The following is a 15,232-nucleotide window of genomic DNA, read 5'->3' as shown; positions in this document are numbered from 1 at the left end:
TGGAATGGGAATTTTCATGTGCCTTCCTCACATTCTTGGGCATGCATATTTCTTAAAGGTAATTGCATACTAGTAACTATATAAATGTGCTTAATGTTGTTCTTTTATAAATATTGGTAAATTTCATCATAAAAACTACCCATGGTATTTTTTTTCTCCACCAAAGTCCTTAGTATTTCTAATAGCAATAGTGTCCTGAGGACCAGAATTGGAGAAACCTCTATAGGCCATGAGGAATTTGAGGAGAGTGACATGACTAGCCTCACAATTTAAAAGCATTTGGGAAAAACATCAAGCATGATGCTTTCAGTCAGGTGTTGGTGAAATGTGAGGGGAGGGCCAACAATTAGGATATGGTTGCAGTGGTCCAGGAGAGGACCATGAGGGCCTGAAGTAGGGCATGACTAGAGAGAAATCCCTGGGTAAGGTATCAGAGATGCAAAAAGATAACACATGGTCCTTAACCTGAAGATGCTCCCAGTCTTGTGGGATGCCTCAAAGACAGGGACAGACATGTCACTCTCTAAAGGATGCAAAGCCTTGCCACAGAAAGCCATTTAAAATACAAGATGATGGCTCTGGAGAACATTCACCACCCCCTACAACTTGTCCCATGGCTGAAAACCACATCTTTAGATTAATATATTTGGTTAAAGTATTTCATCTACAGGAATCCTTTTTCAAAAGGGACAGAAAGGCAGTGTGGATAACAGTGTCAGAGTACAGATTCTGAAGCCAGATCATGGGGATCCAATCCTGGCTCTACCACTTGCCAGCTGTGTGACGTGGACAAATCACTTAACCTTTTGGCTTTCTCATCTGTAAAACTGGGCTATTAGTAGTGCCTGACTCATAGGGCTGTTAAGAGGTTGAATGAGTTTTATGACAAGTGCTTATAATAGAGCTTGATACATAAAGAGTGCTACATAAATATTTGCCCTTATTATTACATTTTTTCATTCTTGACCAGGTAAGTTAGCAATGACCATATGTGACAGCTCAATAGATTCCAGGGCATGTGGTCAATGCAATTGGATAGGTAGCAGGAAATGAATGTTTGGGGAGCATATGCAGGGTCTGCAGTGAGCTCTTCAACCTCAGGTGATCAGATTGAAGACTTGCTATAGGGGAGAAAGGGAGCTTTGGTGAAAGAGGTGAGAGCTTGGCAAAGACAAGGCTCCCTTACTTTACAATTTTTGGTGATGCTGACATGGGTGTTTGGGGGCCATTGAGAACATTGGATTTGGAGTCAGTTTTAGCTCTGCCTTTTACTAGCTGTGTGACCACTCTGACCTTCAGCATCTCCATTAACAAAACAGAATAATGCCTGCATCATGAGGTTATTGAGATGATTAAACAAGAGAAGATGTAGAAGGTATGGTTGACCCTTGAACTAACTGCACAGATCTACTTATATGTGAAATTTTAAAAAATAAATATAGTACATTACTATAAATATATTTTCTTTTCCTTATGATTTTCTTAATAACATTTATCTAGCTTACTTTATTATAGGAATATAGCATATTATGCTATATACAAAATATGTGTCAATCCACTGTTGATGTTTCAATAAAGCTTCTGGTCAACAGTAGGCTATTATTAAATAAGTTCATGGGGAGTCAAAAGTTATATGTGAATTTTCAACTGCATCAGGGGACAGAGCCCCAATCCCTGCATTGTTTAATGATCAGCTGTAATTTACAAACAGCAGGCCATCAATAAATGGCAGTTTTTACTGTATTTTAATTGTAAGGTATCTCAGGCTCTGGGCTGATGGCTCGGAGCCTGGAGCCTGTTTCCGATTCTGTGTCTCCCTCTCTCTCTGCCCCTCCCCCGTTCATGCTCTGTCTCTCTCTGTCCCAAAAATAAAAAAAAATAAAAAAAAATAAAAAAAAAACTTTAAAAAAAAATAAAAAAAAATTGTAAGGTGTCAATGATTATAAGATCATTGATTATAAACCAATCTCAGAAATATGAACATGTGAAAAAGAGAATATAGATAGGATGGGAAGGAAAGGAAGCTCATGTTTACTAAGCTCCTTCTGTGTACCTAGCCAGTGTACCAAGAAACATGGTATACATTATTCATTGAATTCTCTAAACTCCCCTAGAAAGTATGTGACATTATTATCTCCATTTTAAAGCCACGGAAACTGAAACCCAGAGAGTTATAGAGCCTGCTCAGAGTCATGCAGCTGCTAAGTGTGAGCACACCATTTTAAATCTTCTCTAACTTCTCCTAAGCTTCCACTTTGGCCCTTCCTCAGGCTGGGTATGGCGTTTGTGGGGGAGAGGCTGCAGACGACTGAAAGGGCCACATGGCTGACCCTTCACAATCTCACTGAAAGGAAGTCTGCTCCAAGTAGAGGGCATGAACATGTCCCCTCCCACCCTCTTCAGGAGGGAAGAAAGTGGGAGATCAGAGCCTGGGCCTGTGAAGAGGGCTGGCTATCTTGCTAATGGGGAAGGGTCTCCCAGTAAGGTTCAGGCAGAGACGGCTCTTAACCTAAGGGCCCCAAGCAGAGCCAAGGCCCAGAACTGGACTCCTGTGTGCAACCAGGCTGGGTCTGTAGGAGTTCACATTATCATGAAGAATTGTGATCTTGATGTGAAAGAAAAGCCATGCTCCTTGTTTTTCCCAGCATTTGTTATGAATCCTGGATCCCATGGAAAACCACATCCTGGATGTGCAGGGAAAAAGGCAATCAGGGCAGTAAAGGTACAGGGAGAAGTAAGAAATGAGAAATGAGGAAGAGAAGACACAGGCATTCCTACTGATGTCATTAATGCCAGGGACTATTGGGATTTCAGCAGCTAAATTAAACAGAGAAGGGAAGGGAATTTCTTTGGCCATCCCTAGGGGATGAACCAGTTCATCAAAAAACAAAACAAAACAAAACAAAACAAAACAAACAAACAAAAAAAACAAGCAAATAAACAAAACCAAAAAACCTAGCCATTAAAGTCACATAATTATGCTAAAATGATAGATAACAAATATGCATGAGGTACTATGCCGAACAGTTCCCACATATTAACTCATTTAATCCTTACAGCAGCTCCGCAATCTAGATGCCATCACTCCTCATTGTACAGAGTGGGGGTGGGGGAGTGGGAATCTAAGGTTCAAAAGATTCAGGAACTTTCCTGAGGTCATAGATGGGAAAAGGCAAAGCACGCTTAAATCTAGGTGTGTATGATTCAAGAGGCTGCACTCTTGACCAGATTGCTATACAGATCAGGACATTTTTGGATATTATACTTAAATCTCAATGAGGCAATGCACTGCCACATATATGCTCTGCAACTGATGTCCAGCTTGCCTCTAGGATACAAAAATTAAATAATTCTAATCAATTATTAAGGACCATTTATGACCCACGGCCTGAATAGACATGTCTCACACATAATCATATATAGCTTAACATAATATAATTTAGTAACAGCTCGATGAGGTAGATACTATAGTCTCCCTTTAAATGAAGGAAATGCAAGTTCTAATTTGCTTATGGTATGGATCAGACTAAAGATTCGCATCCAGTTCTATCTGGTTTCAGTGCTCATTCTCTTACCACTATCATATACAGCCTGACTCATATTATGTGTTAAATGAAATGGCTGCTTGTAGTTACGATGGAGAGAAATGAATAGTTTGCATCTGTTTTGTGTGTTGTTCTGTGATTTGTATGTGTACACTTTAGCTAAAAGCTATTTGCTGCAAGTTTGTTGGTTTTGTTTCAATACCTACTTTTACCTCTGATACTCCAAATAACAATCTGTTAGCAGCGCACTATCCGCTTACACCCCACGTATTTTATCCTAATACTTTCACTGAATGGGTAATGCCAACCCTAATTATTGGAGATAATTTGGGAATGGCCAACCGCTGCATTGGAAAACTGGCCAATTCTATTTCGTATTCAGGGTTGTCACGGTAGACTGTAGACCTACAGGCCACCTTTCTCGAATTCCCCATGTAACTTCGCATCTTTTGTGGCTCCATCCAGCTGCCGGCTGGTTGCAATTCGCCTTAGGCAGTCTGCTGCAATTTTCCATGTCCCGATCTTATCCCCCATTACAAAAAAAGATGGGAAATATAATGGGCTGAAAGAATTCCGGTAGCAAATGCCAGACATCAAATTACACAGGTAGTAATCACACAGATTAGGAAACATAATGAATACAATATTCAAGCTGAACACAGACAATGAATTTTTCAGGATGATACAAGTTCTTGTTAATAAAATGGAATAACAATTTTCTTCTTATTAAAGCTAAAGCAATCTCTATTTTCTAAAGGGACACATGTCACCCAGACCTCTGGGCTGAAATGATTTGAAACTCAATACACACAGGACCAAACGGACTAATAGGCATTTTGGCTGACTCGTACATTTCAGATCGTGTTGCTGTTATTTTTCATTATGGAGTGGTTTGGAAGTTCCACCTAATGTTTCTGAAACCTTCTTCGAAACAAATGTATTACTCACAATATGTTGGACACAGAAAGGTACTGATGTAGGACTCAGGAGATCTGGGTTTTAGTTCCAATTTTCACTGTCAGATTTAGCGACTTTGGATATATAGAGTGATGAACAAGGGTGAAGCAGTGTGACTCATCTGCCCTGGGGGATAAGGAAGAAGGCGGTGCATTTCAAACAATAATAAGACTCACTAAAGTCAGTCCACTTTTTGTTATGCTCCATCCATCCTCAGCAAGGTCAGCGATAAAATGTTCTCCACACACTGCCCCCCCCTCAGATCTTTTGTTGGTCTAAGCCTAGGCAATTGACTTTAATGAATAAATACATAAATAAATCACACGCTACGAATGAGCCCATCTTTATTACTTCTCTTTTGATAAACACTGTATTCTGCATGAAAGTTAAAATGTAAAATGCCAAGCTGGGCTCCAAAAAACATGGATTCAAAGACATACTACATGCATTTGTTCCTGGAATATTTGTAGTATTTGTCATCCCTTAGAATATTTGTAATACTTGTAATCATTTAGACTTGTAATGATTTGAGCTCAGTTTATACCTTCAGCTCCGTGATCCCCTAAACAGAGATTTGGAATAAACAATAGCAAGTGACCTAGAAGACAACAAAGTGAACTTGATGACTTCAGTTCTGTCATCCTGTATGATTACTTGGAGTTTAAACGATGTGCATTGTGAAGGGTAAAGTTTTTGTTTGGTAAGTTTAGTTCGATCATAAAATATTTAACTGAATTTGAATCCTATCTTTCCATTGAAATGTATCCTTTTAAAATGTATAATTGTTTTACGACTAAATAAAATAACAACAAAATAATGTTTACTGATTCTCTCCATTGTTATGGAAAGCAATTGTATTATAAAAGGAGGAGGTGTTAAAAGTGGCATGCTCTGGGTACACGTGAAGCCTGTGAACCCACCAATGTTCATTTCTTAGATTAAAAGCAGCATTTCCCAAGGAGCAGAGATCTGTAGGCCACTACTTTACTAGTTCTCTGAGTCCCTCCATGAAATTTAATAATACATTTTATCATCATTAATTCGTTGATCTTTCTTTAGTTGTAAAACAATAAAAAATTTTAAAGGGATAAATTTCAGCTGAAAAATATGATTCAGATTCAGTCCCAACCGATGTGGGTAGTACTTCCCTCTCTACACCCTCCTGAGGATTAAAAGTACAGGTTACTATATTCAAACCTCTGGGAAATTCCATGGTGAAAGGAGACAAAAACGTCTTTAACCTAGTTTGTCCTGATGGTGTCATGTATTTGGTTTATTTTGGAGTAGAAGTTGATGAGGGATGGTGGGGGATGGGGGAGAGGGGTCAATGATGTTTAGGAGAGGGAAATACCTATCATCATCATTGCATGGAGCTGCAGAATGCACTTTGGTTGCACCAATGGTTCTCAGACTTGGCTGCACTTTAAAATCCCCTGGAGAGCCCTTTTAAATCCCCATGACCAGGCAGCACCCCAAACCAACTGAATGAGAATCTCTGGGGGCATAACCAGGGTCAGTATTTTGAAAACCCCCAGGCGATGCGGCTGTGTAGCAAAGGCTGAGGACCAGTGGGTTCGATCACCTTGACGTGTTTTTCAGATCTTAAATTGTAAAGTAAAGCTCTCAGACTTTTCATCCCCTACCATATTCCATTCCGTTCAAGGACTGGCGGTAGGAAGCAGGATGAAGGGGTGATGTGACCTTTCGGCTTCAGTCAGGGAAGGGATCAGATCACAATTCCTACCTCCCAGCCCACCTCAGTGGCCTGCACTGGCAAGGCTGTCTGGAGCCTGTCAGAAAGAGGATGCCATTAATAATAATAAAAAACAAATGGCTCCTTTAGCCAAAAACCCCCCAGAAGTTGAAAAATGGGATATTTGTGCACTAAGATGGTGCCCAGATGCCTTGAATTGTAAGAAAAGCAGGGAAGGAGAAGAACTACAGCTGGTTTCTCCATTTCTAGACTGATTTGCCTATTAACCTCCTGGAATTTTGAGCAGCGGTTCGTTTAGCTTGCTTTTCACAACAGCCCCGCACAGGCCCTGCCTCTGGGACACAGTGTGCAAGGGTTTTCATTAAAAAGTTAACATTTGCCACAGAGTTCAGCGCTCCCTCAATATCTCATTGAAAAGAGAAAAACAGCTCAGCTTCAACGAGGCAAATGTCGCAGTAAGATAAATGTTAACATTTTCTTGAAAGCCACTGTCATTATTCAAAAAACATTCCCCCATCCCACCCGTCACTCCCAGGTTTTTTCTTTTTTTGCCAAGGAGCTGCTCCTACTGTCCTTATTCGACAAAACTCCCAGGGCCCTTTTCCCTTTTGCAGCCTCACTGGCATGAGCATCGCCATCAGTGGGCGATGCAAGTTTTACCAGTAGGCGAAGCCGGGTCCCGCTTTCTCAAGAACACACCTGCCCATGACTTCCGAACTTCACAAACTCTTCCCAAGCTGAGCTGCTGGTTGTTGACAACCAGACTTAGCAAGTAGAGACCTGAACCGGGAGGCCGTAGAGATGCCCCTGAAAAGCTCCCATGTTCCCGCATCACTCTTTTCTATGGTGAGAGTCATGGTCCAGGGTGAGGTCATGGCAACAGGCGGCATGAAGTCTAATGGAGACTTGCGTCCACCTGAGCATGCCCGCTGAGTGCAGAAGCGAGCATCACCTCCCGCCTCCCTGCTTGTTGGGTCTGCCCCTTGCCCCACACGAGTAGCTCCTACTCTTTGATTTTCTTATCTGTGAAATGGGAATAGAAGAGTACCTCTGGGGATCATTTTTACTGAGGATCAAATGAGATAAATGCAGGTAAATCACCCGGAACAGCATTTGGCACAAGTGTCACGCTTAATCTGAGTCTAAATTCTGGCTCCTTATTAGCTGTGCAGTACTGCACACATTACTTAGGCACACGACACCCAGCTTCCATATCTGTAAAATAGGAATGCTGAGTTGCATATTCCAAGTTTTTAAGCATTTCATGACATGCACTTTAAATTGCTCAGCAAACTTTTGGCACAAAGTAAATGCTCAAAAACGGCGAGCTAAGAAAAGCAGAAAAGCGTTTCTGTGTTTGGTGAAGGACAGTTTGGCCTGTATTTTCTGAATCTGAAACTTAATAGACTGAGGCTCATTGACTCTGGCGAAAAGGAACACAATTTACCTTTTTAAAATTTGACCAGGAGCTGAGCCTTACTTTCATATAGCAATTCTAAGATTGACTACTAGAATCCTGCAAAAGGGTTGGTGGATATGTTATATTTACATTGGTAAAGTGAAATAAAATAAAATAAAAGCAGTGTTTTTATGAAATCTTAAAGGAAGGCCTTATTTCTGAACCACAAAAGGATGAATTTGGAGATGATCAAAGCTAATCTAATTCAGAATTAAGGTGCAAAAATCTCTGCAGATTTACCATATGCTATCACTCTTTTGCTTTCTTCTAAGATCTGAGCATTTTGGTCACTTTAAGGAAAAGATATCAGGATTTTTTTTTTCCAGCTTTATTGAAATACGGTTGGTCTGTAGGAAACTTCACATAATTCATGTAAACAATTTTGTGCAATTGGACGTGTGAATACACTCATGTTACCATCACCACAGTCCAGGTATAATCATAGAAGGGATCAGGATTTTTGAAAGCCAGAGCAAACTTAAGTGGAACAAGCACCCACAGATACTCCACACATCCGATTTCATTTCCAATCTCATCTTCTTCACCCAGTAATCAAGAAGCTGATAATTCGTGATGAATGAGAAGGTTCACAGGGGCCCATGACTATTGCTTTCACCATTATTTTCTGGATGCCATTCCCTCTACTTAAACCAACCCAAATCTCAATAATAGCACAGCCAAAGTTAATCGGAAAAGGACGAGGACAGATTAAGCCATTTGAAAATCCCAATATTCAGCCATTAAAAAAAAAAAAAACTACATATAGTCAGATTTCCTACTAAGTTAAAACTTAAGCAATGATTTATTCATATTTCCCTAAGCTCTCCAAAAACATTTTTTTTTTTAAAGAATCAAGAGGAAAGAAACCTATGTCTTTTTGGAATCCAGCAGAGCAAGGCAGAGTTTGAGATAGGACTCAAGTCCTGTTTCATATTTATTTTAAACAACTTGCCGTCTGGTAACATTTTTCTGTTCTATTTTTAATGGCTATAAAGTTTCTATCACATTCAGTAATTATCTTCAATCTCAAAAGGAGAAAGGAAATTCCATAATAAGAACTACATGAAACATTGAGTGTACAGGTGCCAGAAAATATTGTTTTGTTTAGTGGAGATGAGATCGTAAAAATATGGCTCTTTATAATGCATGTTCTCAAGTTTATTTATAGACACTATGACACCCACTCTTAAACTCCTTATTTAATCACTAACAGAAACATTATTTCGAAAGGGAATTAGGGTGGTGAAAATACATTTTTAAATGGCATAGTCTCTAGAGCAGGTCTCATTTTTTTCTTACTATTATCAGCGGCAACTACCCAGAGGGGGGGAAAAATCAGGAGGCAATTTAAGCCACAACAAACCAAAGTATTTTAAATTTCTCGGGGGCAAGCTGCACTCCATCTTGAAGGAAATTGGAAGGGATATCAGAGAGAATTTACTGTCTGATGACCACCCCTCGTTATTTAAGCGAAAGCTGTAAGAGAAAAATACAGCAGCAGTTAAGAGATCTGATGTAAACTTTCTTTAAGGGCGGGCAATGTTGAGAGATTTTAAGAGTTCGCGAATTTTATGCTGTGGGACTATGGATACCTTTGATAGCAAGCAGCTACTATATCGTTGCATTTTGTGTGTGTTGTATAATTGCATACTAAGCAATTATACCAGGTTATTATGATTACTTTGGAAAGGGCAAAATAATGGCCTCACTACTAGTGAGTTCCATTCAGTGCAGCTAAGAGTAAAAATGCCTACCGCCGTCACCGCTCACAGTGGGGTCATTAATAGTTACTTTTTCCCACTTGAGGATAATGTGCATTAACTGGATGTTGGAAAAGTAAATAGTGCTTTTCTGTCTCCTAGGAAGTATTTTCCTAAAAGAAAAAAAAATGTAGAACACAAAATGATATATTTGTCCTCTATCAAAGTATCCACAAAGATGTATCCACTTCTTAGAGTCTCCTTTATTATCAAACAGAGATCTCATTAAATAAATGCAGTAGAGTGAACCATCTATATATATATATTTTTTTCCAAATCTCAATATCCTAAGTTTATGGCCTTCGTGGGAGGTAGGTTTACAAGGGTTTATTCCAGAAAGGACACTGGAATAATGGTTTTGATGCAGAATATTAACAGTGGAAAAGTTTTACATAGTTACCATTAAATGAAAGGAAGTTTTCAGGATACCTAGCCACTTTTAATGAAGGGGAGTGGGATATGGAGAGAACATAAAAGAGAAGAAGGCTTTTTGTATATATTCCTCATAGACCCACTTTGGATTTTTCATCTCAGTTGATGAAGCAAGGGGGGGCGGGCATAGCCCTGCATTTAATTTTTTACTGACAATGAGTACAAAATAGCCCACCAAGGCCACACCTCGTTGCCGCTGAGAGCGTGGCAGCTGTTGAACTTCTGATTAGAGCAAGATCCACTGTAGAATCCCAGACTGGCATGTCACAGAAGCCGATGGCCCCATAACATTTTAATGCATTGGGTTTTCTTCTGCTGACCCACGACATGGGTAAATAAAGATAACCTTTGCCAAGAAATACAGACTGCTCCCAGGGTGACAGTGGGGGATTCTGGCAGAGAGCAAGCATCCCCCTGGCATCAGTTGTGCTCATCATGAATGTGAAGAGAGTGTCAGCTAAGAGCAGCAGACGAGGAATTCTGGAAAACCTGACGGTTGATATCAGTTATCTGAGCACAGAGCTCGGCTGGGAAAAACCCTCCACAAAATCTCTTGGTTATCCAATTCAGAGGAGTGGTTTCCTCAGCTTTGCTTCCATTAAACATTTAGAAAGAGATTATCCCAAGTTTTGCTTATTTAGTTGTTTTTGTTTTCTGGCTTAAAGTACAACACATTACCTAATAAAAATCACACCACATTAAACAGACTCTGTTGAGTATACTGCACTTGGTGTGACTTTACGGGTGTTATTCTAAGTGTCTGTTCTCTGAATTCCCTTGGATTTTATGCTGTTAACTCCCACGGATATGAACAGACCTCCCAAGCCTGCAGTTCCACATGCTGTATATTTACTAGGAGGCAACTTAACTTCTAGACGTTGCACAGAGAGCTGTAGTTTGTCCCTGAACACTGGAGTTCCTGAACATAGTTGTTTGAAAACGTCTCTTAAAATATATGGTTTTTCTGGGCAGACTAAAAATTTTGTGTAATCAGAGAGAGCGTTTAGAAACATTGTTTGAGGAGGGAAATAATGCTTTAGTGCTACCTTCAAGAGAATAAACAACGTCGTTCCCCTTCTCCGGGGCCGTGGGTATGCCGGGTCTTGCTAGTAAAACAAAGGAGAGACACGGTCCTCAGAAAGGAGTGATACAAAAACATCAAATATTCGACCATTTGGCCTGGAAACATGTACGAGGACCAAAATCAGGTCTGAACCATTAATACAACAAATACTGAAATACCCCTTCAAAGGCTTTTCAGGGGGAAAGATATGGCTAAAATCAAAGGGAAAAATCTCTTGGTGGAGTTTGTGGCTATGTATCTGAAGAGAAAGCTTTCGTTTTGTCAGGAACGTTTTCATCTGATTTTTGAAAGATTAGAGTTCATTTTATACTTAGGCTGAGAGGGTTAACTTTCCCTCTTTAATTCATAAAATATTTGTTTGGTATTGTTTCTTATGTCCCAACATTATAATTTTGTTCTATATGACACTCCATTTCCAATAAGAGAGAATTCACCCCAAACTGTGATAGTTTTTAATTTTTAACAATTGCTTCAGAGCAGTTTTGAACAATCAGCTAGCTGAATGTTGTTGAAATCAGGGACTTAATTTTTTTTTAGTTCCTCATTTATTTTGATTTGTATTACTTAAGGAAATCTAGTCTTGCAAAATTATGGATCCCGATAAAATCATAGATTAGAAAATATGTGCATATTAAGCTTTCCTGAACTTGCATTTCATCCAAACCCATCAAATGCTAGGGGAAGGGTGTGGAATCACTGGTGAAGTAGCGCCACCATCTGGAAATTTTCAGAATGGCAACTACACGTTCCTTTTCCTTACAAAGTGAGCTCTTGTCAAACATAACACTTATCTTTGGGAAAGAAACTTGTTCACTTTACCTAAGTGTCCTAAGAATACTCAATGCAACATTTAACTCTTTTTCTGTACCATTACCTCTACACAGAAAAGATAGATTCGCTCCACATCGGAGAGGATGCTTTCCTAGACGTCTGAAGAATGAAAGACCGCTCATAAATAGAGGGGCAAGACATGAGGAAAAGCTGAATTCCAACGCTGTAACTTGCAACTTAGACACATACACGGTTAGCGCACATGGACATTAAAATTTCTCCTCTGTAAAATGAGGGTAAAAAAGAGAATCTACCTCCCAAAACGGTTGGAGAATAAAATGAGACAATGCCTGTAAAGTGCTTAGCACAGCGCCTGGCACACACTATCAGTGAATAATGGGAGGTATCATTAAAACTGATAGCTACTTTACTCCTCTTAAAGCATCCGAGTGAACATTCAGAGTGTTGGCAAGGACTGCAAAACGATATCAGGTCCAGCTCCTGTCCCACAAAGAAAGCTTCCACGCTTTTCTTTAAAATCATGAGAAAATAAAGATCTGCCATCCTCTTAATAAGCGAACCCCCTGGCCAGGTTTACCCACCTCCTGCAGCCTGGCCTCGGTCTTGCCCTCCAGAACCACTGACTTCTGCCTACCTGCTACCCACACCCACTGGCTTTACTTGCAGCTTCCTGAGCAGGCCACCTGCCTCTGACTCCATCTATCTCCTCGCCCCATCGCTTTACCTGCGCATCCCACCTCTCTCTGTTCATTGAAGGCCCTTTCTTGGAGGCTTGGGTTTCGCCCTTTCTGTGACGCCATCCTTACGTCTCATGCCTATCACCCAACCATTCCTTGCCGGCCGGGGAAGTGTTAGTACTGGTGGTTATTCCTTTTCCCCCTGTTTCCAACTTGCCTTTGCACAGCTGCAAACTCCGGACCAGCAAGCACAGGATGCTAAACATCACTGCACCCGGAAAAGTGGCTGGATGTTTGTTTTAATGCTATTAATCACAGTGATGAAAATACAGTTTGATAGCGGCAGCTTGATGATCTACCAAAGCTTTGACCCAAATTGATTATGGACATGAAACCAAAATCCCTGATCTAAATTGATAAAGAACAACTGTTCACATTATTAAACATGAGGGCTTAGTTCCTGGGCCACATGAACAGGAAGAAAAGAGAAAATCTGTTGTTTCATTTTGGAGATAATAAAATGGTAGTGACATCTCCCTATATATAACTGTTCTTTCCCCCAAGCAGCCCCCTGTGTAAGGACCTATTTGTGCATCCTTATTAACCATCCTAGCATCTCTCTGTGGGGTTAGAGAAGGCACCTGGAGGCAGGTGGGGAAACCCAGGATAAGTGTGACCCAGGTGAGTTGTTTACCTCTCTGATAGTCACTTTCCTGTCTGTGAGATGGTCACAATAATCCCACACAGGGTTGTGGAGTAGATGATTTTCATGGTGCCTTAGCACACATGCTAAGGGCCAAACAAGTGTGCCGGAAGAGAACAAGGGTGTTTGGAGATTCCTCCCACTGCACCTTCGGCCATCATTTCAGAATTCCCTAGCATTCTTTCCTTTTTTAATCCAAAGGTTTAAATGCAACTTTACCCTAAAATCACCAGCAGAGGTCACTCAAGGACAGACTGAATTCCTACTGACCCCTGGCCTGCCTTCTAAGTTACGTACGGGCTGCATCATTAGAGTTAAAATAGCGGAACCTTTTATGGTGACACTTTGTTTTAATGTTATTATTCCATATTGTCCATTAAGAGCTACACTGAAGCAATTTGATCACTGTTCTGCTTACGGAGTTTTCTTCACTTAAATTCTATGTGCCGAGATCCAGCTAAACACCCTCTGGCTAGAGAAGTAGACGGATGCAGTGTGTAGAAGAGGGATGGGGTAATGACATCACGTCCTCAGTGACATAGAAAAAGACTAAAATGATCATCAGAGCAGGCCAAAAGAGACCTGGGCCTGGATTTGCTTAAGCAGTGACGTGTGACTACTGGGAGAGAAGAAGTGATGGTCTCAGAGAGACTCAGAGGTGAGCTTAAATGCTCTCACGGTCTGGTGATATTAGGAAAGGAAAACTGGGAGCCTCGGCCCTCAAAAAGCTATTTACGGGTTGCAGTAAATAAACAATAATTATGTGTGAATAGACTTTAGGTCCCTCAAAATGAAACACAGAAATGTTGCAAATGTCACACTTTGTGATTTGGATTTCCTAGTGACAAATAAGAGATGTATCTTGTGCAATGCTTCACAGTTAAGAAAATGTTTTCATATCCATTACGTTATGGTGCCTTCAAAGTCATTCCAGAAGTGCCTATCTTACAAACCCTTCTTCAGGGCACCTGCCACATTGCATGATGTTTTTAATCTGCCCCAGGTCATTAAACATGGTACGAACCCTGTACATATTTGTTGAATGAATGATCAAAACAGATCAAAACAGAACATCAATTACTTATTTTCATGCAACCTTATTATATATGTATTAAGTTGAGTATACAAGTCAGCTCACTTGGCCAACATTCTAAGTGGGTTTAGATACAATATCTGAATGGGCTATAGTTTTAGATACTCATCAAAATCGGTAAAATCCAGTATGGGGTCTTGGTGTTGCAACTCTTCTCTGTGAAGTCTTTGGAAACTAAAAATCTTGCAATGGCTTTGATGGCTAGAAGCCTAAGGGTTCCGTATCAGCAGATATCATGGCTCCTATAGAATTTGCCCCAGGCCACGTCTCACGGATGGCCCCCTCTGTTTAGGGGTGGGTGGAGGTGGGAGATGTCCTCTCTACTGCGGTACTCCTAATACATAGAGCCGACCAGTAAAATCAAAGATGTGGCAACCAGATAGACTCAACTCTAAACAGAATGGCTATGGAGCTGGCTGAGTAAAAGTCACTGGGGTTAAACCAAGGTTTTAAATCAGAGTCTAAAAATCATACCCAAAAGGGGCAAAGGCATTCCTGGTGAAGAGTAGAGGAAAGGGGCAGGAACAGAGTGTTGAGAATGGTAAATTAAGTTGCCCGCCGAGTATCCCAGCAAATCTGAGGAGGAAAAATGGAGATCCCCTGTTAGACAGGTGGCGATTTAAATATAATCATCGGGAGATTTAGGCTTAACACAGGAAATCACTGAATTATAAATCATAGACCATCAAGGTTTTATTCATCTCTGTATAGTCAGTGTTCAGTTCATATTCGTTTGAATTCAACTGGACAATCAGGCAATTCTAATGGTTAGAAATATCTTCCTTTAGCTGTTTTCAAATATTGGCTCCTTTCAGCTTCCACCCATTCAGGATTACTCAGAACTGTTATCTTTCTTCTAAGTGACAGACCTCCGAAGGCTCAAACACTGGTCCCTGCCTTTCTCTCGTCTCCTACAGAATAAATACCCTCAATTCTTTAATATTTCCATGTGCCCTACTGCGGACCCATCACCCCACTGGTTCTTGTCGCTTGGCCAATGGCCACCTTTAAATAAA

The 15,232-nt window shown here is 40.5% G+C and overlaps 1 long non-coding RNA gene across 1 annotated transcript in view; it reads right to left on the bottom strand.

The window, feature by feature from the left end:
- Window positions 1–15,232, bottom strand: part of LOC123383909 — a 101,323-nt gene that overhangs the window by 58,045 nt on the left and 28,046 nt on the right. The window lies entirely within an intron of this gene.

This window comes from Felis catus, chromosome A2 (genome assembly GCF_018350175.1).
Source record: "Felis catus isolate Fca126 chromosome A2, F.catus_Fca126_mat1.0, whole genome shotgun sequence".
In the NCBI taxonomy this organism is placed as follows: Eukaryota; Metazoa; Chordata; class Mammalia; order Carnivora; family Felidae; genus Felis; species Felis catus.
This window is presented reverse-complemented; position numbering and strand designations above follow the sequence as displayed.